This window comes from Eumetopias jubatus, unplaced genomic scaffold (assembly GCF_037043125.1).
Source record: "Eumetopias jubatus isolate StellerSeaLion01/CBP00866 unplaced genomic scaffold, mEumJub1_p1.0 scaffold_12, whole genome shotgun sequence".
Taxonomy (NCBI): domain Eukaryota; kingdom Metazoa; phylum Chordata; class Mammalia; order Carnivora; family Otariidae; genus Eumetopias; species Eumetopias jubatus.
The window spans coordinates 113098544-113124087 of NW_028274818.1; the positions used below are offsets into that span (position 1 = coordinate 113098544).

Sequence of the window (25544 nt, forward strand, 5' to 3'; positions counted from 1 at the left end):
GCTTAACTGACTGAGCCACCCAGGCATCCCAGGGGAGGAGTTTTTGAGGTCAGTTTGCCTTGGAATTCTTTGAAATTTTCAAGCACCTCCTGTGTGACAGATACTTTCAAGTACAGGATGACATCTAATTTTCAAACGATTCTGTGATCCCAGCAGGGAGGATTCACTTCTTCATTTAGTGACCAGAGGATTACTACAGAGAGTAAGGTTCTATGTTGGGGGAGAGAAGGTGATTCCTAGCTGTTCCATGGGGACCAGTGATGAGCTCCTTAGCAGGCCAGGTTCAAGAGTGAGACAGAAGAGCACACGGGGGAATACCAGGGAAAGGCTGCTGTAATTCGGGAAAGTGCTAGGTCTGCTAAAAATGCCAGCGCCTGGGCAGTCAGTTCTCAAAGAACTCTGAGGCTCAGGCAGAAGAACTCTAGGTTAATAAAGCCCACAGACAGTACCCAAAACCTGTTTGATTCTCATTCTCACCTTCCTTCCTTAGCAACAGGTTTTTTAGTACCTTAGCCACAGCATCCTTCTTTTTGTCACCTGGAAGACACCATGCTGTCCTCAGGAATGATGTAGGACTCGGAAGGTTGGCCACAGGCTGCAGTGGGTGGGAACAGCGTGGACTCTACATGAATTCAGACTCGGGTTCTAGTCGCTGCCCTGTCACTCACTAGCCATGTGATCCTGGGAAAATGACTAAGTCCCAGGAGCCTCAGGTTCTTTCTGAAGTGAGTGAGTTAAGTGAGTGGGTTTGATAAGCCCCGTCTTGCAGGACTGCAGGAATGCATGTGATATATGGAAAGCACCTTGCACAGTGCCTGGCACATATTGGAACTTTGATGAATGGCAGTGATTTCAAGTGTTGTTTTGATCCCAGGGCCTTCCACTCTCTCCTCTGGGGTATTATTTTATTTATTTATTTATTTTTTGTTACCGAGGTCATGTTAGAGAATGTGCAGCTCAATAGGACATGGAATAGCTAATCAGCCAAAGAGGGTGCTTCATAAGTAAAACTCAATCCATTTTCTAAATCAGAGGATATATATGAGATATATGGGAATATGTGTGGCATTCAGGTGTGAGGGAATTGTCCCAGCTGGACACAATACAAAGCTCCTGGAATGTGAGTCAAAGACCAGCTCCTTCCCTCCCTCCCAGCTGCTCTTCCACCAAACCACTCCTTTCACTCATTTCTCCCCCCACCAAAACCTAGACCTTGCTTACTTATAGCTGTCCAAATTACACTCCAGATAATCAAACTAAAATGACTTTTTAAGCAGTGGGTTCTGGCTTTGCATGGTCAGGACAAGAGTGCCAGTCTAGAGTCTTCTGGGCTCCACTTCAAAGGAATATCACTGTATTTCTTCAGAAATACTTGGAGATGACGGATATAAAACACCTAGTCTGTGCACTGTGTTCAAGGCCTTGGGATGAGAGTGCAGGATATCTTCTTTTCCTGCCCCAGGAGGAGATTTCTCCCTGGTTTGTCCATGATCCAGAAGGAACATGTCAGAGCAATTATCCATTTCAGACTTTGCTCCCACCTCTAAGGTACCCTGTCTCCAAGTAGGGCCACTGTCACCCCCCGGGTTCACGGTGATCAGCTGCACAGAAGGGAGCACGGTGACCCGACACCCTGAGCCACCCAGGCCAGGGGCACTTCCACTGCAGTGCTTGCCCCGGGAGACGCACCACCTCACCTTTCTTCCACTTCTTCTGCAGGTCTCAGGACACCTCTCCCCACTTTCCTGCCATGAGTGCAGCTGCTAGACTGTCCCCTAAGGGTGGAACGTGTGCTGCTTTTCCTAATGTCCTCACTGCTCACACACAGGGCCTTCCAGAGAGCAGAGCTCAGCCCATGTCTGGGAATCAAGGAGCCAGTGAGCAGGGCTCCCTCTGTGCTGAGATGTCATTTCTCCTCCTTTCTTGAAGAACTAAGTGAGTGAAGGCGCATGCATCTATGTTAATTTGCAGAATGACAGACGAGAAGGAGTAAGAAGCAAAAATGAATAATCTTTTATTTCCGTATTTCCTGACCCCGTCACTTGACTGCTCAATTTTTCCACCTTTCCAACAAATTCCTATGCCAATGCCCCGTGATTTCATTCCAGAACCCAAACAAGGAGGGAAGATCTCCCACCTTATTTCCAGAACATGACAAAACTCTTAAAACTCTTGAACTGGGTAAGTCCAAATGCTGTGGGGTGGATGTCACGCACACATTTACCTGCCGAAGCTGGTTAAAACTTGTACTCCAAGGAACAACTTTTGAGAGCTTCCTCAAGAAACCCAAGCTCTGGATGTCAGAGTCATCGCAGAGAACAGGCCCCCAGAGAGGCTGGCTCTTCACCCTGCTTTCTTCCCCCAACCCTCCCTGGCCCTGCGTTACTTAGAACTCCCGGGGCTCTCTCTTTTCACACACACACAGGGAAGAACCAAAATGTGGCCTCACTTCATGCCCAGCACCCCGCAGGAGAAGCTGCCGACCCCACCAAAGCCTGGAAAGGGCCTGGCCGCCACTGGGACTCAGGCCTCCTCTCCCTCATCTCTCACAGCTCCTTCAGACAGGGCCAGGGAGGAAGCCAGCTGCCCACGCCTGACCCGGAGCACATACTCCAGCACTTGAACCTTGCTGGTTCAGCATGGGCCCTGGGACCCCACGGGAACTCGTAGCGGTCAGGGTCGCTGCCAGGCACCTGCCGGTACTCCAGGTACCCTTCCTGCACCGAGACTTTGGTGAGAGCTCCCTGGGCTCCCCATAGACGATGTGCTCCTGACCGGCATACACCCCCATGACCCCCAGCGTTTCCCACACCTCCTCCTCGGGGGCACGGTCGCCATGCAGGGGGCTCACCCCCAGGACCAAAACCAGGAGGCCGGTCTTGGGCATGCCATGCTCACCGCTCAGCATCCCATCACAGATGAGACCCAGGACATTGACCAGGTTGTAGGAGTGGTCACTACGGTCCATTTTCTTCACGGCCATGAGAAAGACCAGCCGCATGCACTCGGAGGCTTGGCCCAAGATCACTGGGAAGTCATCCTGGTAATCTTTGCTGACGATCTCGAGCATCTCTGCCTGGCGGGTCGGCTGCTTGTTGCGGTATTTGAGGAGCAGGAACTCCACCAGGGCAGCCACTTTCACGTGGAGTTTGTCCTGGAGAGAGGGTTGCGTGACTTCCGGCTCCTCCCAGGTGCTCGAACCCTCCTCATCTAAGCTGCTGGGACCTCCTCTTCCCCAGCCCCCGACAGCTGTGCTTCCACCAGGCCCTGTGCCAGGCCTGGGTCTTCCTCCATTAGGTCCTGACCCCCGGTTTTTTAAAGCAGGCCCCCAGCCTCTGTCAGACCAGGATGCGGACGTGCTGACACACCGCCTGTGGACTTGGCACAAACAGGCCTCCCAGGGCGGACAGCAGGGGCAGGCTTCAGTGCGTTGTCCCTGTTCTGGAGTCCAGGTCCCTCCCTGAGCCCTCCCTCAGGGATCTCAGCATGAGCCGCAGCACCACTGGTGATGCTGTCTCTGCTGTCTCCAGGCCTCTTCCCTCGGACCAAAGCCCTCACTGCCATGAGAGCCACGGGCAAAGACTGTGGACGTCGCATCAGGCTACACAGTCCAGGGATTCCCCAAGATGGGTCCTTCAGGTCCCTTAGCCCTACCCTCTGTTCCCCATCTGGACTCCCTGGATGGCCGGTGCCCTCAACCCTGCTCCTGAGGGCCACTCCTCACAACAAGCGCTCAGTGTGTCTGGGACACAGAGCAGAATTCAGGAGACACCTCATGTCACCGTTGTCTCACCCAGAGGCCTCCCAGGACATTCCCTACTGGGTCCAGGGTCCTTCATTCCTCCCTCTGGTCGTCACCTTGACTCCTGACAGAACCTGGGCCCTCCTGCCCCCTGTCCCCACGCTTGTGTGCGCGTGCTTGCCTTTGGCATTTGCACAACGATGGTCGGGAAGGCATCAGAAGCAAGAACCAGGAAACTTCTATCTCTTCAGCTTCTGACCCCCATCCCTTGCTTCTTCCGTTCTTGCACCTTTCCAACCCATCCCTAGGCCAATGGCCTGTGATTTCGGTCGAGAGCCCAAGCAAGTAGGCAAGGTGTCCAGGCTGGTGTCCAGGGCATGAAGAAAAACTTTTTCTTAAAGCTATTTATTTATTTGAGAAAGAGAAAGCACACACAGGGGAGAGAGAGAAGCAGAGTCTCCACTGAGCGGGGAGCCCCATGTGGGGTGTGATCCCAGGATCCTGAGATCCTGACCTGAGCCGATGGCAGACGCTTAACCAACAGAGGACCCAGGCACCCCAAGAACATGATAAAACTCTTAACTCTTGGACTGGGTAAGAACAAATGCTGCAGAGTGGATGGTACTCACACAATCAGCCCCTGAAGCAGCTGAAACCTTCTATGGCAAGGAACCCCACAGGAGAGCTTCCTCAAGGACACCAAGCTCTGGATGTGGGAGTCATCCCAGGAAACAACCCCCCCACCCGCAGGAGGCTCCTTGCCCTGCTTTCTTCTCCCAACCCTCCGTGGCCCTGCACTCCTTAAAACGCCCAGGGCTCTGTCTTCACGGGCACACACACACACACACACAGGGAAGAACCAGCAAGTGGCCTCACTTCATGCCCAGCACCCTGCAGGAGAGGCTGCCGAACCCAGCAAAGTCTGGAAAGGGCCTGGCGGACCCCAGGGCTCAGGCCCCCTCTTCCTCATCTCTCACAGTCCCTTCAGACAGGGCCAGGGAGGAAGCCAGCTGCCCGCACCTGACTTGTAGCAAATACTCCAGCATTTGCAACTTGCTGGTTTCGGCGTGGGCCCTGGAACCCCACGGGACCTCATAGCAGGAAGGTCACTGCCGGGCACCTGCCAGTACTCCACGTACCCTTCTTGCACCCAGACCTTGGTGAGGAGCTCCCTCGGCTCCCTGTAGATGATGTGCTCCTGGCCGGCATACACCCCCATGACCCCTAGCATTTCCCACACCTCCTTCTCGGGGGCACAGTCGCCATGCAGGAGACTCACCCCCAGGAGCACCACCAGGATGCCAGTCTTGGGCACTCCATGCTCACCGCTCAGCATCCCATCATAGGTGAGGCCCAGGATGGGGACCAGAATGTAGGAGTGGTTGCTGGGGTCCACTTCCTTCACATCCATACCAAAGACCAGCTGCAAGCACTCAGAGGCCTGGCCCAAGATCACAAGGAAGGCATCCAGAGCATCCTGGCCGACGATCTCCAGCATCTCTGCCTGGCTGGTCGGCTCCTTGATGTGATACTTGAGGAGCAAGAACTCCACCAGCTCGGCCAGCTTCCCCTGGAGTAGGTTTTGGACCTCCGGCTGGGCTTCTTCGGGCTCCTCGCGGGGGCTGGCGCCCTCCTCACCAGAGCTGCTGGAGCCCTGGTCAGGAGCTGCTGGATCCCTGGTCAGGCTGGCTGCAGGCAGTGGCTGCCTGGGCAGTGGGGGAGGGGCAGGCACTCAGAGAGCTCTGGGGACGACTCTGGAACCCAGCAGCAGACCCCTCCTCCGAGGGGACCAGAAAGAGGGCAGAGCAGGAGCCAGATGGGGCGGCGGACTGGGAGGAGGCCAAGGTGGAGAAGGAGGGGGGGGTGCGGGGGACCTTCTCCTCCCCAGCCCCCAACAGCTGTGCCTCCACCAGGCCCTGGGCCGGGCCCGGGTCTTCCTCCAGCTTCCAGAGCTCACTCCTCTGACCCAGGGGCATGGTGTTTGTGTCGAGCTGAACCTGAAGAAAGAGGTGGGATGGCTCCTCAGGGTGCAGCCCAGGCAGCAGAGGCCTGAAGTCCCGGAGCTGACAGTGCGCTGCGTCGGACTTGGGTGCTGAGGGGTCCCCTCTGGGGTGGGATGGGCGAGCCCCTAGCTCCATGCTCAGAGCAAGTACCTCACCTTGACCACTGGCCCTCACCTGCACCTCCCCTGCTCTGGGACCTTAGAGGTTCCTGCCTCAGACCTAGGCCTCGACTCTGAATTCTGGAAGCCCCTGGAGGAGAAAAGGAGTCATTTCAGGGTGCAGACACAGAGCACGGCCCACGGCCCCCAGTGGGGCAGGAGGGCTGGTTCGGATTCTGTGAGGTCCCCATCCGTCCAAGCTGGGCGGTCCCCTCCTTGGCCCCTCAGGGGACTGCTATTTCCCCTGGCAGGGCCTGGAGCCCTGCAGCCTGAGGCCACAGGGTCACAGCAAGACCGCCCAGCCCTAAGACCCCACAGAAGGTAAGCCAGGGGGCCCACCTCTGCCCACGCCTGCCAGAGGTCTAAGGGCTCGTCTCGGGATCCCAGGGATGGCCAAGCTCGGGTGCCATCTGTGCTGGGATGGGCGCACCTCTCCGTCTATACCTTGACCCCACGGAAGGCCTGGGAATACTCCCTGTGTTGACCGGAGGCCACCCTCCTGGTGCCAAGGCCTCATCTCTGGGAGACGCCAGAAGGAAAAGTCAGTTGAAATAACTTGGCCCACCGATCGCCCGTCTCCCCATGGCTGGCAGCAGCCACAGGGTATGCCTGGGCCCTAAGGATCCTGCTGTGGGAGTCATCCCCTCATTTCTCATCTGCCCCCCACCATCAGGGCCAGACCCAGAGCCAGGGCACCTGCCTCCTCTGCTACCGGAGTCCAGACCCTCAGGCCCGGGCCCTCCCCATCCTGAGAGGAAGGATCTGGAGAGGAGGAGGGACTCAGCCTGACAGGCCCCACCCAGGGTTCCCAGGACCTCCAGGTAGGGGCTGCACAGACTTCTGGGCCATCCCTTCCTGGTCCCGAGGGGTGGGTGGGGAGTCACTCACTCCTCCCTCGGGTGTCCCCACACTGATTCTTGGCAGAAGCAGAGACTCCTGTGTGTCTCCCAGGTGCGCTTCCCCAGATGACCTGACCCCGACCTCTCCCAGCATGGTCCTCACCTCCCTGAGAGCTCCGAGAAGAGGGTGAGGAGCCAGCACGTCCTCGTCCACGGCCACGTCTCCATCCACCCCCTCAGCCCCCAGCAAGATCCCAAAGGGCTGGTCGTAGGGACGGGCCACTCTGTCCTGGGGTGGGGATGCCCTCAGGCCCCCAGGACGCTAATCTTCTTTCTTCCTGCCAGGGCCTGCGCTTCTTCCAGGTCCCCAACGTGAGATAGAAGGCATGTGCCCCTCAGACCAAGACCTCAGCTCCCCGAGGACTCCCGCCTTCTGGCCCATGAGACAAGTGAGCATGCGTGCCAGGTTGGGCCCCCGCTGACCGATCCTCCCTGGTTCGGGCACAGCCAGACTCCGGTGCCCTGGCTTCTTTGCTGAGATGGGGTGGAGGGGGTATGGCCAGTCCTCCCCCAGGGTCCTCACCCTGACTCCCAACCGGACCTGTGCCCCACCCCCCCGACCCCGCACTCCACCCTCACACACACACAGGCCCGCCCCACCCCAGGCCCGCTCCTTCTCACCACAGGCCCTCAGGCTCTAACAGCCAGATGTGGACCCCCGGACAGGAGGCGTGGGCTCCTCCTCCACAAGGGTCCTCCTCCATGGCCTGTCCGTACTGCGGCCCAGTCAGTCCTCCCTCTGGTCCTCCCCTTCCATCCTCGCAGGACCGGGCTCAGCCTGGGCGGCCCTGAAGCCTGCTCCTTCCACCCAGACCCCAGGCTCTAGGAGACATGGCTGGGAAGTCAGGGCACGCCCTAGGTGCCCATCTGGCCCCGGGGCCTCCCGGGACCGAATCTGTTCTCTGTCCCCAATCCTGCAGTCCTCCTTCCGGTCCTTGCCTTGCCACCCAGCAACACGTGGGCCACCGCCCCCCACCCGCATACTCGAGGCAGTGCTCCATCCAAACGGCCAGGGGTTCTCGGAGGCCCTGAGGCCAAAGTGGCCACGCACTGTGTGGTCTCTTCCATCCCAGGAGTCTCCCGTAGCTGAAGCAGGGCCGCGGTCCCACGGGCTCCCTGGGGAGTCCCCTGGGGGTCCTCGCTTCGAGCCCTGGCAGGTCCTAGGCCACTCTGGCTGCTGTCCCCAAGCTGGTCTGCCATCACCAAGGCCCTCCCTGCCCTGAGCCCACCGGGGTAAGTCTGTGGCTAACACGTGTGGCCACGAAGCCCAGGGCTTCCCAAGGCTGAGTTGGGGCGTCTAGGTCTCTCGGGCCTTCTTCTGATCTCCACCAGGACTCCCTGGGTGCCTATGCCTCTGCCTGTCCCTACTGCCTGCGGATCGGCTCCTGGGCACCGGAGCATCCCGTGTCTGGGACACCCGGATGGGCCAGTGGGGGACACACAAGCACACGCACGAACACAATCGGGGTGTCCCCGTCCTCCACTCAGGCCTCTAGGGACTGACTCTGGGATGGGGTCCAGGGTCTCTCAGTCCTCCCTCTGCAACTTCAGCGTAAACCCCAACAGGACCTGGGCCTGCCCCTCTGCCCCCTGAGCGAGGCCCTGCTCCTTCGATCCACCAAGGACCCCAGGTTCTCGGGAGACCCAGATGCAGAAGTCGCCGCACTGGCCACGTGTCCCCATCCCGCCCAGGGGGGGCTCCCTAGACTGACATCATGGGTGGGCTTCTGCGGGGCTCCCCTCTGTTCTCCTGCCGGGTTTATCCCTGGCCTCCCCAAGCCACCCCCCCAGCAATGGTTGACCAGGGCCCTCCCCTCTGCCCACATGAGCATCTGCTCCTTTCATCAGGGCCTCACCTCAGTCTCTCTGAGACACGGACTCAGAAGTCCAGACTCACCGTGTTTCAATCAGCCCCCCTCCCCCCAATGGACCTTCCCTGACTGACGCTGTGCTGGGGTCCAGGGTCCTTCACTCCTCCCTCTGCATCCTCACCATAAAGTCCAGCAGGACATGAGGGCTCCCCTCTGCCCAACGAGGGAGGCCCTTCTCCTTCTGCCAAGGCATCCAGGGTCTTTGAGACCCGGATGCGGAAGTCAGGACTCACCACGTGTTCCCAACACCCCCCCCCTCTGCCACCCCGGACCTTTCCAGACTGAGGCTGGGCGGGGGTCCAGGGTCCCTCAGTCCTCTCTCTGCATCCTCAGCGTGAAGCCCAGCAGGACCAGGGCCCGCCCCTCTGCCCACCCAAGGGAGATCCAGCAATTGCACTACTGGGTATTTACCACAAAGATAGAAATGTAGGGATCCAAAGGGGTGTGCACCCCAATGTTTATAGCAGCAATGTCCACAACAGCCAAACGGTGGAAAGAGCCAAGACGACCATCGACAGATGAATGGATAAAGAAGACGTGGTATATATACACAATGGAATATTATGCAGCCTTCAAAAGGAATGCGATCTTGCCTTTTGCAACGACGTGGATGGAACTGGAGGGTGTTACGCTGAGTGAAATAAGTCAATCAGGGAAAGACATATATCATATGACCTCACTGATATGAGGAATTCTTAATCGCACGAAACAAACTGAGGGTTGCTGGAGTGGGGGTGGTGGGGGGGATGGGGTGGCTGGGTGATAGACATTCCATAGGGTATGTGCTATGGTGAGTGCCGTGAATTGTGCAAGACTGTTGAATCACAGATCTGTACTTCTAAAACAAATAATGCAATATAAGTTAAGAAAAAATAAAAAGAAGAAGATAGCAGGAGGGGAAGAATGAAAGGGGGGAAATCGGAGGGGGAGACCAAGCATGAGAGAGGGTGTACTCCGAAAAACAAACTGAGGGTTCTGGAGGGGAGGGGGGTGGGGGGATGGGTAGCCTGGTGATGGCTATTAAAGAGGGCACGTTCTGCGTGGAGCACTGGGTGTTATGCACAAACAGTGAATCATGGAACACTGCATTAAAAACTAATGATATAATGTATGGTGATTAACATAACAATAAAAAATTTTAAAAAACAAAACAAAAACAGCTCCTGGATTCATTAATTTGGTCTTCTTGGGTTTTGGTTGGTTTATAGTTTAAATTTCATTTGTTTTTGATTAATCTTTATTTTTTTTCTTTCTACTGGCTTGGTTTTTATTTTGTTTTCCTAGTTCCTTTAAGTGTAATATTATGTTTTTTATTTGATATTTGTCTTGCTCTGTGATGTATTCCTGTACAGTTATAATGTCTCCTCTTAGAATAGTTTTGCTGCATTCCAAAGATTTTGGATCATTGTAGTTTATTTTCATTTTTCTCCATATATTTTTTGATTTCCTTTTTTACTTCTTGTTTCATCTATTCAATATTTGGTAGAATGTTATTTAGCCTCCATGTATTTGTGCTCTTTCCATCTTTTTTTCTTGCAATTGCTTCCTAGTTTCATACCATTGTGGTGAGAAAAATGCATGATACAATTTCAATCTTTTTGCATTTGAGACTTTTTTGTGGCCTAACATAGGATCCATTTTGGAGAATGCCTCATGTACTGGAAAAGATTGTGTATTCCAATATTTTTTAAATGAAATGTTCTGAATATATCCGGTAGGTCCATCTGGTACATCGTGTTATTCAAAGTCATTGTTTCCTTGTTGATTTTCTGGCTAGATAATCTATCCATTGATGTGAGTGAGGTCTTGAAGTCCTCTATTGTATTACTGTGATTACCTTCCTTTATGGCTCTTAAGAGTTGCTTTGTGTATTTCAGTACTCCTATATTGTGTGCAAAAATATATTGTTTTACGTCTTCTTGTATCTTTCAGCACTTTTAATGTAACATGCCACACCTCTCTGGCCTGCAAAGTTTCTAAGAAATTTATTGATAGTTTTATGTCATTTCCCTTATATGCAAGTTTTCTTTTCTAGTGCTTTTTAAGATAATTCTCACTTTATCAATACTATTTTGCCATGAGGTGTCTTTGTTTGCACCTCCTTGCTTTGATTTTTTGGGGGGAGGGTTTCTTTGTGCCTCCTGGATCTGGATACCTCTTTCCTTCCCCAAATTAATGAAATTCTCAGCTATTATTTTTTCAAATAAATTTTCTGCCCCTCTTTCTCTCTCTCCTTCAGGATTCTTTATAAAGTGAATGTTATCAATCTTGATGATACGCTGAGTTCCCTTCACCTTGTCACATACTTTATTATTCTTATTTTCTTTCTTTTTTGCTGTTCATCTTTGTTGTTTTCCATTAATCCTCCTTTAGCTCCCTGATCCATTCCTCTGCCTCATCTTATATGCTATTGCTTCCCTCTACTGTATTTTATTTCAGTTACTGAGTTCTTTATCTAAGTCTGGGTCTCTTTTCAATATGTTCTGTCTTTGTATGACTGAGAGCCTACAGTCTTTTCTCAAATCCCATGAATATCTTACAGCCATTACTTTGAATTTATAACAGTCATATCGATTATTTCTCTTCATTTAGCAATTTGATGCCGTTTTGCCCTTGTTCTTTTGGGATATATTCCTCCATCTCATTATTATGTGTAACCCTCTGTGCTTGTTTCCTATGTATTTGGAAAATAAGCTACATTTCTTGACCTTAACAGTCATGGCTTTTTGAAGAAGAGGTCCTGTGTTGTCCAGCAGCACAATGCCCCGGTTCACCAGAACCAGGTACTCTAAGGAGGTCTCTATGTGGATTGTGTGCACTTTACTATCATGACTGACTAGAGTTTCCTTCAGTCCATTTGGCTGCAATTGACAACTGTGCTTGTTACACCAAGAAGGTTTTTGACCCTGTGCTGTGAAGGGACCAGCCTGCTCCAACATGTGCTAGAAGTTGGAAGGTGACAGCAGTCAGGAAAATGCCTGCCTTAAGCTCATGTGCAGGGGCTACTTGAAGGATGATATCCTTGCCGTGTGCCTTGAGGCTCCCAAAGTGGGCAGTAATAGCAGTCATACCTGCTATGGCTGCCCTTGCCCCAATTTTTAATTCTATCTCATTATGATAAGGAAAGCTAGTTTGTATGACTTTACCCTTCTTAAAATGTTGTTAATAAATGTTTATTGTTCTTATATAAGGTCTATCTTGGAAAACGTTCCATGTTCCCCTAGAAATCATGCCAAAATTTCTATATATATTTAATATCTCTGGGTTTGGTATACATATATTTATAATTGTGAAATGTCATTATTATTGTTATGTGTCCTTTTGCTTTCTTACAGTTTCATGTTTGTGTGAATTTAGTGTAAATGCCACTGATCTCAATCGGTTTCTACTTCAGCACAGTCTATTTTTTTTTATTGTTTCATTAACAATCTATCAACGTCTGTCCTTAGAACTAAGGAGAGTATCCTGTAGGCAGCATAGTTATTTTCTCTTTTTAAATCCATTCCATTCTGTCAATCTGTATCTTTTGAATGGGACATTTAATAGGATTACTGGTGGGAAAATAACTCAATGCCTTTTTGTTAAGTGTTTTCTTGTTATAGCTATTGCTGTCCCTCATTACCTTTTTTAATGCCTTCATTTTGTTGATTTTTTTAATAATGGGATGCTTTTATTTACCTCCTATTTCCTTTTGTCTGTAGTTTATTGATACTTTATTTGTCATTACCATAGTGTATTTGTTTGCTGGGGCTGCCATATCAAAGTATCGCAACCTGGGTTGTAATTAATAATAGTTAATTTTCTCACTTTTCTGGAGGCTACAAGATGGACGTCAAGGGGTTGGCAGAGTTGAATTTTGTTGGGAACCCTTTCCTTGGCTTGTAGACATCCATCTTCTCTGTCTGTCTTTACACGGCTGTAACTCTAAAAGTGTCTGTATCTTAAACTCCACTTACATGAAATCACGTATATTGGATGAAGGTGACCCATATGATCCATGTTGACTTAATTGCCTATTGGAAGTACTATTTCCAAATACAGACACTATAAAATAATGGAGGTTAGGATTTCAACATATGAATTAAGAGGGGACCCAATTCAGTCCACAACACATGTGGATTACAAAAAAATGACTTCTACAATACATTACGTTACTGATATCATAGATGAGATTTTTGTATGTGTGGGCCCATTAATATGTATTTATAATAATTTTCAGGTTTGGTTTTTCAAATCTTATAAAAGAAGTAAAGGTGGACTTCTGTGTGTTTTGGTCAAGTTCTCCACACACAAGTCACTTTTAAATTTCCTTAGACTCTCATCCCTGCATTTTTTTTTCTAGAATTCTTGGATTTGTATTAAATGTCTCTTTGTTAATGTCTTGCTTCCCCCACAAATTGTAGCTCACTGTTGCTTTAATGATCCACTGCAACTGTCCCTGCCATCAGAGGCCTTCCAACTATGCCACTTTACCCATCACTGTTCTGAGCCAGGGACAGACAGAAATCATATGGAGATCCCTCCACAAGTCAGTACTTTATAAGCAAGTATGTTCTTCTTTTGTCTAAATGATGGAACTGAGAATTAAGAAGTGTCCTCCTGACTAAACCACACTGCTCCAGCTGGGGGTATGGCAAGGGGAGGCACAATTCCACAAACTTTCCCAACATTTTGAGTAAGGACTTTTTCTTGGTTAAGGATTCACGTGGCTTTTGCACCTTTTTAGCTGGTTTCTGGAGTTCTGACAAAACTATGTTTGTCCATATGTTGTGCTTTATGGAGTGTCTGTGGGAAATGAGGGCTGGCACATTCTAGCCCACCGTCTTGATGTTTTGTCCAAGATTCAAGGGACAGATGTGTCAGCAAGGTTTTAGTGTGCCTGAAAGAATGTCATCAGATATACTGATTTATCTAATCTGTTCTCCTCATGACACATCTGCTCTTACTCCCTTCCTAGGACGTGATCAAAGGAAACCAGATACTGTTCCATGTCTATATTGTCATTATTTGTGTGAATTTAAAGGGGCATCTGTATCTAAAGTGATCTCCTGACTTTCCCTTGGTATGGTTTTTGGGCTCAGACACCCAAATGTGTGGATGCAAACTGTGTCTCGTGTGGTAGAAAAACAGGCATTTGTTAAGTAAGGTTGGGAGTCTACCCTCCAGCTGGGAGGAAGTCAGCCATGAACAGTGATGTGATTGCATTGGGCTGGATATGTGGTTGGAGAAATTTGCTGTATATAGTAGGAAATACCTTCTTTAGTTTCAGAGTCTTGTCTTGGTGGAGGGAAAAGAATCTTCACAGTAACAATCACTCAGCTATCTGATAGGTGTTTAATCGGCTGAGTCCTCTGAGGTAAGTGAAAAGAAATTTGCAAATGACACTATAGATAAAGGGCTGGTATCCAAGATATATAAAGAACTTCTCAAACTCAACACCCATAAAAAATAATCAAGTCAAAAAGTGGGCAGAAGATATGAACAGACACTTCTCCAAAGAAGACATACAAATGGCTAACAGACACATGAAAAAATGTTCATCATCATTAGCCATCAGGGAAATTCAAATCAAAACCACATTGAGATACCACGTTACACAAGTTAGAATGGCAAAAATGGACAAGGCAAGAAACAACAAATGTCAGAGAGGTTGTGGAGAAAGGGGAACCCTCTTACACTGTTGGTGGAAATGCAAGTTGGCACAGCCACTTTGGAAAACAGTGTGGAGGGTCTCAAAAAATTAAAAATAGAGCGACCCTATGACCCAGCAATTGCATCCTGGGTATTTACCGCAAAGACTCAGATGTAGTGAAAAAAAGGGCCATGTGCACCCCAATGTTCAAAGCAGCAATGTCCGTAATAGCCAAGCTGTGGAAAGAGCCGAGATGCCCTTTAACAGATGAATGGATAAAGAAGGTGTGGTCCATATATACAATGGAATATTACTCAGCCATCAGAAAGGATGAATACCCAACTTTTATATCAGCATGGATGGGACTGGAGGAGACTCTGCTAAGTGAAATAAGTCAAACAGAGAAAGTCAATTATCATATGGTTTCACTTATTTGTGGAACAAAAGGAATAGTAGGGAGGACATTAGTAGAAGGAAGGGAAAGATGAGGGGAGTAGAATCGGAGGGAGAGTTGAACCATGAGAGACTATGGACTCTGAGAAACAAACAGGGTTTTAGAGGGGAGCGGGGAGGGGGGATGGGTTAGCCCGGTGGAGGGTATTAAGGAGGGCACATACTGCATGGAGCACTGGGTGTTATACAAAAACAATGAATCATGGATCACCATATCAAAAACTAATGATGTAATAATGTATGGCGACTAACATAATAAAATTAAATTAATAAAAAAAAGAAATTAGAGTGCTTTGATGAGTTTCCTACAACATATATTGAAAAGGAAAATATGCAATTATATTTAAAGAGATACATTTCAGTTTGATGATTATGTAGTGTGAATTCCATTATGCATCTGACATGCATTTACTCAAGTGGGAGTATTTCATAGGTGGCTATGTTATCATCATATTGCTTAAGTGATTTATGTGAAAAGAATATAGAGTTAAGTATTTGAGATTTATTTGGTCTTATATCACATATGAGTCATCCCAGGTTTAAAGACAAAGGGGATGAAGACCACCTTGTCACAGTGAGATAGGGCCAGAGTCTGGTACCAGTGTGTACTTCTAATGTAAGAAAGCATGACCCTGGAACATCCTTGTATTCTTGATGGGGCTAGTGAACATTTTTTTTTCTAGTAAACATTTTTGATTCTTTCTTCTCTAAACCATAACATTTTGCATTATATTAAGCACAAATTCATATCCAACAATATTTTTGAAATAATGAAAATATTTAAAACAGGTAAAGTATTTCAGGAATTAGGAGCCCTCAGTTTTCCATTATCAACGGACAGAATAGCTTTCAGTCTCTCTTCTCATCCCCAGTGTGACTGGGTAAAAAGTCCATGTGGTCACCTGTGGAAAGCTGAAAGGCCTAACCTACTCGTCAAACCCTTGCTGCCCACTGCTGGCCTGCCAAGAACCCTGTCCCCTCTCTCCAGAGAAAACGAAGTCACTCGGATTGAGGGGGGTGGATTCTCGCATTGTGACCAGCGAGGGTGGGGAGCAGAGGTTCACTGAGGTCTGGAGGGCTGGGTTCTGGGGTCTCAGAGCTCAGAGAGCACATGACATGTCCCTTCAACTCACAGATGGGGAAATGGATGTCCAGAGAGGGGAGGAGTTGGCCCGCAACCACAAAACCCCAACTCGAGCTCTTCTCCAAGTGCCGTTTCAGGGGACAATCCCCCATTTCCAGAAGGTAGCAACTGGGGTTCCAGGCCCCAGATAGAGCCACAGCCCATACCCCATTCGAAAAATGCCCAGGTTCTCCTGGGGCTGCATGCACCCTTCCACCCAGCGACCGCACGAGCCATCAGTGGTGAGGTTGTGGACAGGGGACTCGGCTGCCAGTTTCTCCTGCTCTAAAAGGGGACAGTGTCCCGCATTCTGGTGGACATTACCACTAGGCACCACATATGTCCCCTGCACTTCAGAGACCACTGAGGAAATGACCTGCCGTGTCCCTACCCCTGTGAGAGCCCCTCCCATACTCACCTTTCTCTTTCAGGAATCCCCAGCCAGACACCCAGCAGGCCTAGGGAACTCGAGGTGGGCCTGTGCTAAATTGGGGCAGGCAGCCCCTTCCAATGAATTGCCCACAGGGAACGGGAGGGGTGATCTTCATGAGAGCGATGTCATCGTGCTCTAAACTGGGGATGTATTTCTCATGAATGATGATTTTCTCGACATATCTCTCCTGTTGAGGCAGCTTCACTGGCTTTTCATTCCCATACACAATTTCCCTTGTTCCAAAAATCAGTCTCCAGTCATATACTTTTCTGTGGGCACAGAGGCAAGCCAGGTCATCCTCAGAAAGGACGGACTTGACAGAAACCTCTGGTGATCATGATCCTCAGAGCCCTCCTCAGCAAGGGCCTGGGACCACCCACTCATGGTCTGGTTGCCACAAAGCCCAGAGCCCCGGGGAGACTGTGCACATGGAGCCCTGGAGAATGTCCCTTTCTGGGAAGAGCCTTTCTGAAGACCCCCCTCCACGTGCTCCCACACGTACTTTTTGGAGACGAAGCAGTGGGCAGCCGTAAGCAGCCAATGGGAGTTCAGCAAGGTGCCTCTGCACGCATGGTACATTCGGTTATTATGGGACATGAATACCTGGAGGCTGACCATCCAGGGCCAGGGCCCGAGGGTTCCACTTCCCGGTGGGTTCTGCCTGAACCATAACCCACAGGGGGCACTGGGGAGAGACCAGGGGCACAGTTCAAACCAAGAAGAGGCACAGCCTGTACTCGCAGCTGCACGATGGGGGAATCAGGGCTAGGGGGCTGGGCAAAATGGGGCAACCGGGAGTGTGGAGGGTCCGAGGGGGAGCTGCTGAGGAGAGGTGCTGTCAGGGTGGTAGGGAAGCCAGAAGCTGCAGACTTCAGAACTGGTTTTGAGGAGTATGAGTTCTGGGGTCTTGTGGGTGAAGCCCCAAGTCGAGGAAAGAAGGCGCGCTAGGAAGCAAGACGGATGATAAGGGCCTTAGAAATATGGGAGATCCCAAGGCAGGGGGGAGGCTAGAGGAGGTGAGAGAGAGGTGTAATGGCTTGAGGTCTTTAGAGCCAATTCTGGGCGGGAGACTTAGGAAACAGCCACAGGGTTGTTGGGGCTGCGATGTGGGGTTGGATGGTGGCAGGAGGAGGGAGAGTAGCCACGGCAGTTCCAGTGATCCCAGGTGTGGGGAGCAGCGGGTTCCGGGGTGGAAGTTCTGGGAACTGGGGAGAGGCCACAAGAGTTTGGGGGTAACTTGGGGTCTGTCAGAGTCTAAGGTGGAGGCCCGACCCTAGAAGAATGCCATGAAAATACCCTGGGGTCTTTGGGGTCAGCCACAGGAGGAGCACCTCACTATCCGTGGGAAGAAAGGGGTTTGTAAAAATTGGGACTTGATGTGCAAGAGGCAGTGAGGTCAGTCTCTAGGTGAGGGAAGGACCCCAGCGTCTGTGCTACGGGAGGCATAGGAGCCCGGGGTCAGCCCTGGGGTCTCTTGGCTGATGAAGCTGGGAGGAAGGATGCTCTGAGTTGGGGATGTTGGTCACACCCGTGAGACCCAGGGGACTACTAAGGCCCAAGCTTGGCCTCCTTCCTAGCCCTGGACAGAGGGTGTCTGGGTGGGGTTTGGTATTCAGAAAACACCCTTTCCACCCCCCGGACATGTCCCTGACACATACTCACACGTGGCGTTATCTTTGGCAACCACAGACACTGCCAAGGCCAGCAGAAGGGCAGTTGGCAGCATCTCTACCATACTCCTGCCCCAGCCCGGCCTGGAAGCCCAGTGACCTCACAAACCTCTGTGGCCTCCTGACCAGTCAGCATGGCTACCACCCTCCCCCACCCCAATAGTCAGGCCAGGCAGGAGCCGTTTAGCTTAACCGGTCCAGGCTGAAACAAGATGCCAGCTTTCTGTACAGGCTCCTCTGCACCCCTCGGGTGATGGGGGCTCATGTGCAACCCCCTCCCTCTGTCCCAAGGCCAGGATCTTCATTCCCAGTTACCCTTTGAAGGCTCTGTATCATCTGAGGATCCAGTTTTGTGCAGTGTCAGGGTCTGCCCCTCATGCAAGCTGCAACCACAGTTCCTGTTACAAATCATGGGTTGAGGGGCAGCTCTGTCCCTCTGTGTCAAGATGATGCAGCATGTCATGGTCACAGGGTGTCGGGATCTCCAGATTAATCGATCCTTAACCCTGTGTAGGGCAAATTGTCTTTCCCTCTTCCAAGTACATACTATCAGCACACTTTTCAAAGAGCCACTTTGAATTTCTCTAATTTAGGACTACAAAGCCCACCTTTCTATTCACTGCTGAGTATCACAGGGTCTGGGGTTTCCTACCTGAGTGTCTCCAGGTCTCCTCTCTGGGACCTACATGCAGGAAGATGTGTCTCCTATACCTGAGGGTCAGGAATTCTCACCACAATCACCTGAATATCCTGAGGTTTCAATTTTCTGATTGTCAGGAGACGACATCTCACCGACGGGAGCATGACAAATTCTCACCTCACATACATGCATGTTAAGAAGCTTCACCTTCCCGTAGGAGTGTGAGGAGGTCACACCTCCACCTGCATGAAGGGCAGTGTGCCCTCCTCTCCCTGAGTGTAAGTTCTCCACCAGACCATCTGAGCATCAACAGGTTGTCCCTCGCCTACCTGTGTGTCAGGACACCTCATAGCTTCTTCCTGAGTGTTATGAGTTTTCAGATTGTCAAATGAGCTTTATTCTCCTACTAACTTCGCTAACTGAATGTCACACTTTCTCAGCTCACATAACTTTCAGGAGGTCACATGCCCTTCAACTGAATATCCAGTAGGTCTTATATATCTTTACCTGAGTATCAGGAGCCATCATCTCCTAACGCTAAACCTAACCCCTACCCCTAACCCTAGCCCTAACCCTAACCCTCACCCCTCACCCTCACCCTCACCATAAACCCTAACCCTAAACCTAAAACTCACCCTCACCCTCAACCTAACCCTAACCCTCACCCTAACCCAGGGCTAGTCAGCAGAGAATCTGGAAGGCCAGCCCTCCAGAGCCCCTGCTAGACCAGCCAGAGACTCCTTGAGCCCAGAGCGAGCCCTCCCCTGCCTGCCCAGCCACGCACCTGCCCCTGACCTTCATGATGGCCTGTTCTTGACCCTGAAGGTGAGCTGGCCGACTAGGAGGGGAGTCCAGCTGGTGGGACAGGCTGTAGCTACAGGACAGAGTGACACGTCTGAGCTAGCAGGAGCCACGCTCTGGTCTCCCTCCCGGAGCCTGACTGGGAGCTGGAATCTGGGTGCCCTAGGGGCCGGCACACAACAGGGTCGGCACTGACCAGGGAGCCATGGTCCCCAGGGAGAGTCCACTCTGCCCTCTCCCCGCTCCTGCCTGGCCTCACCTCTCTTCACTTTGGGGCTGCAGGACCCGGAACCAGGCCCCATAGGGATGGCTCGGTTCCAGCTTGAAATGATTTTGCAGCCCCTGGAGCAGCTGGATTTCCTGGGGCCGGAGGGAGGACTGGCTGTGGACCAGGACTGGGCTGGGGAGGATGCAGGGCCTTCTGGAGAGTGAAGGATGGGGCAGGGGCCGAGTCCTGGGGCCACGGCTCATGTCTACAAAGGGCTGAAATCCCTGAATGCCCATGGGGTCCCTCATTACACTAACGACCCCCTTCACACTCGGGCATCCTGCTGGTGGGCCCCTCCTCCCCGGCCTCCTTCCCGACCCTCTGACTCCAGCCAGGGCTGCAGCCAGGGACAGGCTGGACCTCTGCCCTGGGTCCTGCCAGGAAGACAAGGCAAAAGGAGGAGAGGAGAAGGGGAAGGGGCAGACTGATCTTCTCCCTGTCCTGAGTCGGCCTCCACTGATGCCTCCAGGTTCACTGGCCCAGCCCTGCACTTAGCTGGACCCTGAGAGGGAGTCTGCATTCCAGGGCAGCTGGGTGGGGGATATTCAATGACCTGTGTGTCCCCAGATGTCCTACCCACCTGGCCTTGCACCCTAAGGCCTGCCGCCCAGGGTGGGTGTGATTGCGGGGCCCAGTGGACTTTGGGGCCATAGAGCAGTTGGCTGTGGTGAGGGAATGTGGGGGACCGGTCAGGTGCAGAGCCATGGGGCTCATGTACATCTGCTGCAGGGCTGGTTCACCGTAGAGGTGCTGTGTGCAGGTCTCCTTTGCATACCTGGCATGACACACCTGGCTGGCCCTCTCGCTGGGGAGGCCTGGGTGCCTGGTGCACCTGTCCCCCACCTACCCATGGAGGAGCGGCCACATTCAAGCGTTTCCATGTCCAACCCTCAGCGACAGTTGGGAACCTGGGTCAAGAGAGGCAGGGACTGGCCCAGGACAACTGAGGGGTGCAGAGCCCAAGGAGCAGGGCTGCTCTCCAGTCCTAGGCCAGACCCAACCCTCCCATGAGGGTCGCTTTGGGGGTGAGAGCCCCTCAGATCCTCGGGGATAGCTACCCACCATGTCCCATGTGGGGACATGACCTTGGCATCCGATGGACGTAGAGGCATGTGCACCTGCAAACCCACCAACACACCCACATCACTCTGACTGCCCAGCTGGGGTCAGAAGGGGAGGACACCCTGGGAACGAGGTGGGGACAAGGGGGAAAGAAGAAAGAGGTTGGAGACAGCTGGGCCATGGGGCAGGGCATCAGGACTCCTGGCAAGGACCCAGATCCAGAGCATGGGGAGGGGAGACAGGCCAGGCTGATGGTCAGGGGTCCCCAAGAAGCCCGGGGGGTTGCCAGGGCACTGGGAAAAGACAGGGTCTGGGTTCCGGTGTCCACCACCACCCTGGGCACTTGGGAGTAGGAAGAGATACCCACCCCCAAGTCCGGAGGGCTATGGCACAAAAGGCCTCAGCTTACTCTTCTGTCACTTGGGCTGCAGAGATGCAGTGTCCCAAGGGTCCCACAGGCTTGTAGAAGAGCCTGTTGGCCTTGGATCTCCATCCCCGACCCCCTGTGATCCCAGTCTTGGGAAAATGTTTTCTAACCCCTCGAGGTCCTTCTCAGCAGAGGACAGACTCGGGGCTTGGGGGCCTTAGGACCTGGCTACGCAGAAGGTGGAAGAGCACAGGGCCACCAGTCTGAAGACCAAGGTCAGGGCCCTACTTGTTTCAGCCTCAGGGTCCCCATGTGGAAGAGAATCCAGAATCACTGCTCCGGTCAGGTTGAGGAGGCCTTAGGAAGGAATGGGGCACCAGGACCGGAGAGGGAAACGGGGACAAGGGAGGCTTCTGCGGTTTCTCACATCGCCCATGGAACCCACGGGTCTGCTCCTGTGAGAGACACAGACACAGAGACAGAGAAGGGGACAGAGAATGAACACAGGACAGAGGGAACCAGGAGAAGTCATAGACTTTCCTCCACCAGCTTGGAAATGACATCCCGGCATTTTGTGCCATTCCATTCCTGAGAGCGCCGTCACACAGGCCATCCACCCTGGATGGGATGGGATTCCACAGGGCTGTGTGACCAGGATTCAGGGGTGCCAGGGGCCACTGTGGGGACTGCCCAGCACACGGGCACAGACGAGGCCCTGGGACCTGAGCCTAACCATAATGGGAGCCCCTGGAAGTCTGCTTCACCAGGGGACAAGGTCAGAATCAGTACATTACTACCTTCACACGGGGGCTGGGACATAGGCAGGAGGGGGGTGGCTTTGCCTGGACCCCAGAGCAGAGCCAAGCCCCTCTGAGCTGTGTTCCATGCCAAGCCCAGCTCCTGGATCATCCTTGCATTGCCACATGTGCACCAGCCTCCTGTGGTAGTAGGTATGGAACATGTATAGAGGTCCTACCCCTAATGGCGAACCTAGAAGTAGAAGCCAGAATACCCCGATGTGCAGATGGGGAGCCTGGGGAGGCCCTGAGAGGCACAGGGTCTGTCCAGGGTCATAACCGTGGGCACACGCAGGAGCCAGGTCTGAATTCAGGTCTGTGCCCTCACAGCTGGGACACTGGCTGCACCCAGACTTCCCGGTGGGTGGGTGGGCTGTGTGGGTGTCACTGTATGGATGGGGCATGGGGGGAGGGTGAGCATTGAGCAGCGGGGGAGGGGGTTCCTCGGGGGGGCTCCTGTGTGAGGAAGAATTTGGGTAAGGGGAACCCAGGCAGTGGTGACCTCACTTCCCTGACAACAGAGCCCAACAGAATTTTGAACCCCAGTAACCAGGCACCCACATTCCACAGACAGCCCCCTGCCCAGCTCATTTCGTTGGAGATCCTCAAACCAAGATGTTCACATGCTGCTTTCTGAGGTCCGGAGGCTGTAGGCAGAAGAAATTGCGCCCTGCATACGCTGTCCTCCGCTGGGGATTTCATGTCAGGGCTCCCCACCACCTCTGGCCATTTGGCCGGAAGGACAGAGGTGACACCAGGAGGCCCAAGGCCAGCCACCCAGCCCCACTCGCTCTGATGACCTGTGTAGACCCAGGTGCCCTCCCTGTGTGTGTGTGTGTGTGTGTGTGTCTGTGTGTGTGCGTACGTGTGTCTGTGTGTGTGTGTGTGTGTGTGCACGTATGTGGATGGGGGTGTGTGCCTGTGCGTGTTTGTGTGTCTGTGTGTGAGTGTGTGCGCCTGTGTGTGAGTTTGTGTGTAAAGGGGGGTCATGGGTGTGGGGCTACCCCGAGCAGGAGCAGGCTGATGAGGGGTCAGATACCCAGTGGGCAGGTCATGTTCAAGGTCAAGGCTGGCTGTGTGGGATGGGGTGTGCAGGCGCTGACCCTTCTGCCCGAGGTTTATCCCGATAGCCCTGCAGGGATGGGTCACTGCATCCCGGGTGCAGGGCTGTGCACGCACAGGTGTGTGTTTGATCTGGGAGCAGCAGGGGACTGGGCAGGAGGACATTGCGGATGGCCGGGCAGGGCTGTGATGCCTCGGGGCCGGCTACCGGTCCCTGTCTTTGCAGAAGGCCACGGAGGCCATGGAGAGGCAGCTGGCAGACATGCCCTCCTCCCTGACAGAGGGGTGACCCCACGGGCATCCCGAGAATGGTGCTGGGGAATTGCCAGGCAAGACCTCCGACACCACATGGACCTCTGTCCCAAGGGGTTGTTCACCGGACAGTGGTCCAGGAGCAGGAGCCCACAGAGGCCGAGGCCGAGGGTGAGAAGCCTGGGGCTGGGTGTTTGTGGTGTGTGGGGACGGGTTGGTGCTGGCCCCACAGGGAGGAGCCCCCAGAGGCTGGTGTGGGGCCAGGAGCAACGACTGGGCACAGAGCACACAACGGGTGGACTGCAGTTGGGGAGACGTCCCCGTGAAGGTTCCTTCCCGGCTGTGGCTTCTCTGGGAGGCCCTGGGCTGGGCTCTGTCTCTGCAAAGGCCCATGGAGAGCAGGCATATGGGTGAGCTTTTCTCCTCTCACAGCTGCTCCACCACCTGAGGAGCTAGAGCCGGATCTGGAGGGAGGGCTAGTGCCTGCAGTGACTTCAGGAGGAGACCAGGAGCCGGCAGGTGACCCGGCACCTGCCCACGGAGAGCCTGGAGCTGTCCAGGAAGAACTGGCACCTGCTCCTGCACCAGCCCCTGCCCCGCCCCTGCTACAGTTCCTGCCACTCCCCCTTCCCCCACCCTAGCCACTGCTCCTGCCTCGGACCCAGATCCTGCCCCCGCTCCTGTCCCTATCCTAACCCCTGCCCCTACTCCTGCTCCTGCAGGGCTCACACGGCCACATCCAGAGCCCACAGCCCTGCAGGGGGAGCTCCTTGTACAATTACCCTTATTTCCATCGCTGGAACCCGAGACCCCGCCCGATTGTCTCATCCCCTCTCCCTATGTTCTTTCTCTCTGGTACATATTAACTGTTATTTTATCCTTCCATGTCCTATGTGCTGTGTATTATTTGTTTTAAATAAAATTACTTGTTTTCAATTGAACACGTCATGAGCATTAAGTACATGCCCAACACTGTGCCACCACACCCCCGAACATTGCCGCAGAATATCTCATTCCCCAAAGGAGTCCCCGAACCAGAAGCCCTCCTTGCCCTTTTCTCCTGCAGCCCAGACCCCGGTGACCCCTAAGCTGCTTTCTCTCTCTGTTCCTTTACCTATTCCTGATGTTTCTGTAAGTGGAATCACACAATAGGGGCCTTTGTGTCTGCCCCCCTATTTTCAAAGGGGACTCGTTTTCTTCTGTGTTTATTTGTCATAAAATTTCCCCCATTTGATATTGACATCCCCAATGGATTACACATCAGATGTAATCATAGATTACATAGATTACAATTCCTAAAGGGAATGGTGGGCACAATCTCAGGGCCGAGACCCCTGGTCCTGCTGGGACCCCACAGCCTGACCCCAGACAGGACAGGGCTGGTTCCTCCTGTGGCCCACACAGAAACCAGGGAAACGCAGAAAGCTGGACGGCACACCACAAAGGGCAAAAGCATTGCTCACAACCCAAGGCCAGAGAAAGGGTTCACCTGACTTTGGTCCAACCACGCTCCCAGTCACTGGGTTCCACAGGGACGGAGACCAAACACATGCAAGTCCAAGGCGGAAGGATAGGCACGCAGGGAATATGTGTCAGAGATGCGGGAGCTCCTGGGGAAGGACTCCGGCAAAGGAAACCCTATGGAGGCAGCGCTGGTCACCCTCAGACTGGCAGGTGTCTGGTCTGGGGACCAGCAGCCCTGGGGAGAATGGGAGGAAGTAGAGGTCCCCCAGAGAGAACGGTGACAGGCACCCCTGTCTGGGAGAACAGTGAGCAGCACCCATCCCAGGCCACAGGGGCACCCATCCTCAGCCTCGGACTCAGCCCCGGAAACTCTGGCTCGGTTTTTCACACACCTATTGTCAGGAGTGTTCATCACAGCGGTGCTGGAGAGAGCAGGGAATGGAACAGCACTAATGCCCAAGGAGATGGATGGGATCCACGGTCCCAGTTCTCATGATAGAATGCCCTGCAGCTAGAGTCCCGGTGTCATCCGGGGCACAGGATCTGGGAAGCCCCTCCTGAGACCCACCCCTCCTGCCACCCTGCTCCTGGGAACATTGAGAATTGTTTAAGGAGGAGGGGGAGAGGATCCAGGATGACAGCGGGTCCAAGGAGAAGGAAGGTCAGCACTGGGAGGACAGATGGACGTGCCCTGAGCCACCATCCAGGGCCCAGGCTGTGATGCCCTCGGACCTCACCCCAAATAAGGACTCCTGATTTATGGACCTGGTTTTACTCCCTCCCTCATTCCTTCTCTCCCTCATTCATTCCCCACCTGCAGCCCCCCCTCCTCCCTCCCTTCCTCCCT

At 53.0% G+C, this 25544-nt stretch overlaps 1 pseudogene; it reads right to left on the reverse strand.

Annotated features, from left to right (window-relative positions):
* The window catches only part of LOC148162925 (acrosin-like), a 39305-nt pseudogene extending 21265 nt beyond the window's left edge, over nt 1-18040 (reverse strand).
* Nucleotides 18041-25544: the final 7504 nt, after the last annotated feature.